We start from the raw sequence: 4,448 nt of genomic DNA, 5'->3' as shown, positions 1-4,448 counted from the left end.
GCCAGGTGTGGTGGCGCACACCTCTTATCCCACCTACTTGGAAGGTTGAAGTGGGAGAATTGCTTGAACCTGGGAGGCAGAGGTTGCAGTGAGCTGAGATTGCACCACTGCACTCCAGCCTGGGCAACAAAGCAACACTCTGTCTCAAAAAATAAAAATAATAATAATAATAATAATAATTCAGAGACAGGATCTCACTCTGTCACCCAGGCTGGAATGCAGTGGTGCAATCATGGCTCACTGCAGCCTCAAACTCCTGGGCTCAAGCAATCCTCCCCACTCAGGTTCCTGAGAAGCTAAGACTACAGGTGTGTGTGCTAAGACCTCCCCACTCAGGCTCCTGAGAAGCTAAGACTACAGGTGTGTGTGCTAAGACAAGCCACCTGCTTGTCTAATTTTTAATTTTCTTGTAGAGATGGGGTCTCACTATGTTGCCCAGGCTGGTCTCAAACTCCTGGCCCCAAGCAATCCTTCCACCTTGGCCTCCCAAAATACTGGGATTACAGGTGTGGGCCACCACGCCTGGCCCCAAGTGCCTTCTTGCGTGTCCAATTCTGGGCTCAGAAGGTGGGGCTGGGCTCAGAAGCAGGGGGTCACCCCGTAGAATATTTAAGAAGGCTGAGGCTGGGTGGGTACATGGGCCCAGTAGGCAGCAAGACTTGCCCATCGATCTGACAGACACGAAGATGGATCTAGCCCTGGCCCCGCCTTTCCCTCTGACCCCAGGCCCATGCGGCAAGACTGGCTGAAGTCACATAGCAGCCTGGCCCCTGGCCCCTCTGAGCCTGTGGAAAGCCCTAGTCGCCTGTGATTGGGGAGGGGGCATCATGAGACCCAACTCCATAGCTGTCCTCCCTCCCAGGCTTCCAGTCCTCCCAGCGGATCCCACCTCTGCAACTTTGCCCAGGCTGTGCTGAGACCTGGAAGGCCCCTCCTCTCCCTACTCCATCTTGACAAAGCCTTTCCGCTTCAGCTCAGAGGCACCTCTTCCAGGAAGTTGGCCCTGATGACCCCAGTGGAAGGGAAGTTCCTTTCAACTGAGCGGGGAGGCGCCCCACCCTAGCAGCCCCTCCCAGACCCCAAGCAGCCTTGGGGCTCCCCAGGCACTCGCCTGGCAGAACGGAAGCAGGGGTGGGGGCTGAGGTCTGCCACCCTGGCTGAGCACCCAGCAGCCCCTGTGGTTGCAGTTTTACTTGTTTTGAAAGCCTCATAAATGATCAGTAGTTTGGAAAGGGGGACCTGGCTAGGCTAGACTCGGGGGGACATGGAGCCCCAGGGACCAGCCAGGCCGCTTTCTGACCAGCCTCTAATCTGGTGTGATGGCACCACTGGGGGGTGGGACACAGCTGTCCCCAGAATGTACCTGGGGGAGAAATGAGTTCACCTCCCCCGCTGGGTGAGTCACCTTCTTGGGGGTGGGGGGGCGGTGGATGGAAGAGGTCAGGCTGCCTCATTCCCCTAAGACACTGCTGGGCCTGCTTCCCCTTTTGAGGGCAAAGAAATGTCCCTCCCTCCGCTTGGAAGAGGAAGGGGCCCAGATGCGCCAGCCTGTGCACCTCCCAAGACGCCCCCTGACCTCCAGCACCTGGGGACTGCATTCACCTTTGTTCCCATTTCTCAGACGGAGAGGTCGAGGCCCCCGGGAGGAGCCGGGCTTCCTCCCCACCCCACTTCTTGCTCCTCTGCTCTCCCCAAGGCTCACTCAGCCCCCACTCCCACTCCGCTCCACACACAGGGACATTTGAACATTAATGGGGATTCCCCAAGCCCCGGCGGGGCCCCCACATTTGTGTCCATGGGTCTCTCTGATCCCTGGGTCCAGCCACACCTCCAACCCCAGGGCCCCACCAGCTCTGCGGGGAGGCGATGCCAGCTGCAGGCGGGGGCAGCGTTGGGGCCAGGGCAGAAGGCCCCAAGCCTCTGACTCAGCCGGGCAGGAAGGAGGCCAGGAGCCTCTGCCCGCAGCCTGTTCCGTCAAGACACCCCCTGCCCCACCCTGGAGTCTCAGCTTCCTCGTTCAGAAGAGGGGCCTGCACTGTCCTGTGAGAAGTGGGTGGGCACGTGGTGGGTGCTCAGGGAGGATCACAGCCACCCAGGCGGGGGTCCAGCTGTGTGATGGTGAGGGCCCTCCATCCTCCCGCCATCCCCATCACTGCCCACACCCCCTGGGCAGCTGCTCTGCTGACTCAGAACCGGCCAACGCCAAGGTGGGGTCACAACCCTGCCAGCCGCCCCCAAGGCCAGGGCAGCCCCCAGCCAGGTTTAGAGTAAGGGGTCTCTGCAGGCTCATTCAGCACATCAGCACTCATCTGGAAGGGACAGCGATGGGGGGGGGCAAGGTACCCCCACAAAGAGAGGCACTTCTCACAGTGTGTTGTCTCTTTGGAGCAGAATGGGGGACACAGAGGCAGCAGGAGGGGGACACAGAGGCAGCAGGAGGGGCACCTGGAGCCCTGGGGAAGGGGGTCAGTCCAGAGCAGGAACTTGCAGGGGGCACGGCCAGGGCAGTGCCAGGCCAAGGGTGCAAGCCCCAGGGAGGGGGTGGGGGCTCATGGTGAAGAGGAAGTGAGGCGCCCCAGGGCTGCCGGGAGGGTGAGGGGAGGGAATCCCCGCCGAGGTTGCGGCACCCCTCCCCTACTCGGTCACCCTCAAAGGCTGGATTTGAGGAAGGAAAAGCACTGCAGAGCTGCTGTGTTTAGAAAACAAGGGTCTGGATCTCTGCAGGGGCTGGGACCAGCTACAGTGGGGGCTCTGGCATTGCTCCTGCTCTCCAGGACTCCGCCCACCACCCCTGAGCGGGTTCCGGGCCTGCGACCACCTCACAGGAGAGGGAGGTGCGGCGTCACCAGCTGCGGGGCGGCTGGACCCACGGCCTGCCTGGCTCGGAGTCTACGCGCCTCCCCAGCCCACCAGCCTGGCTACCGGACCTTGGACCTCAGCTGCTCTGTGCCTCGGTTTCCCCACCTGCAAAGTGAGGCGATGATGTGGACTCTGCGAGCTTGTGGCAGGAGTGAAGGTGGATAAGGAGGTCCCAGGCCTGGTCACAGGAGTCACTGTCCCTCCTGCAGGGGCTGGGCTCCCCAGTGGCCAGAGCCTTGGGGTTGCGCTCTTGGCTGGGACCTAGAGCCCCCAGCATCCTAGACCTGTTCCTCCCGGAAGCACAGGGCCCACCCTCCAGCGACCACCTGACCCTGGGCGGGCCACACCTGTAGTCACCAGCAGGCAGCTATTGTGACGCTAGGTTTCATTCCAAAACAGTTGTCTCTACGAGTTTCCTATCTACCTGCTCCATGCGGTGCACCCAAGGCCAAGCCTCCCCTCCACCTGTGTGCCCGATCCCCCTCCCCCAGCTGCCCTGCGGCTTAGGCCCCACCTCCAGCCAAGACCACGACCCCCAAGGTTGCTGCAAAGAGCACCTTTATTCACAGCAAAAGGACGTCACCATAGCAACAACACTTAAATTCCCTGAGAACTTTTCCCTTATCATTCGCGTTCCTAGCTATGTCTTTGCAAAGAGAAAAACAAGAAACACACCCCATGGGGCAGGTGAGCCACGCTGGGCCCCGCAGGGAGGTGGCAGCTATGCAGAGGGAGGGCGGGGACGGGAGGTTCCAGATGCTGGAACGCATAAATACACAGAGTGCCGGACAGTCCCACTTCAGCTTTAACAACAAAGATGACCCCGAGTTTGGCTTCCGTTTTTTCTGATCCACAGAAAAGATAAGATAAAATAAGACCCTCCCCCACCCCCACCCCCCAAGCAAAAAACAAGAACACCCTACTTTTTACCCACCCCCTTTCAAAAAACAGCACAGTAAAAAAATACTGTCACAATATGTACAGACACGCCCACTGTGGGCGACTTGCTCTCTACTTTGGAGAGGAGATTAAATGTTGAGCTCTGACTCACCCTGTCCTGGGGAGGCAAAGGGAAGACCTCGGAGGGGGCCTGGAAGACTCCCCACTCAGAAGAGCTGGAAGGGGAGCCACTGTTTGGACAGCCAGCCACTGGGGGCTTTGTGGGGCCACTGGAACTGGGCGGTGGCTACTGTTACTCTAAGCCACAGCACCCAGGCCAGAAGGAAGGGGATTGGGTCATGCACCCCAGACCCAGCCTCCCCTGCAATGAACACGGCTCAGTGAGTTGGACTTGAGCCTATGACACAGGAGTCAGGATTTCAGGGCGCAGGTACCCCCAGCACAGAGCTTGTGCTCGGCGGAAAGAGAAAGGCATCTACGCATCCCTGCAAAGTAGCCTGGAGCCCTGATCTATGCATCCCTGCAAAGTAGCCCGGAGCCCCATAGCTGCAGAAAGATCCAAAAATCGGTAGGGCGTGGTGGCTCAAGCCTGTAATCCCAGCACTTTGGGAGGCCGAGGTGGGCAGATCACGAGGTCAGGAGATTGAGACCATCCTGGCTAACACGGTGAAACTCCATCTCTACTAAAA

This window comes from Colobus angolensis, unplaced genomic scaffold, assembly GCF_000951035.1.
Source record: "Colobus angolensis palliatus isolate OR3802 unplaced genomic scaffold, Cang.pa_1.0 Scaffold43, whole genome shotgun sequence".
Lineage (NCBI taxonomy): Eukaryota > Metazoa > Chordata > Mammalia > Primates > Cercopithecidae > Colobus > Colobus angolensis.
This window is presented reverse-complemented; position numbering follows the sequence as displayed.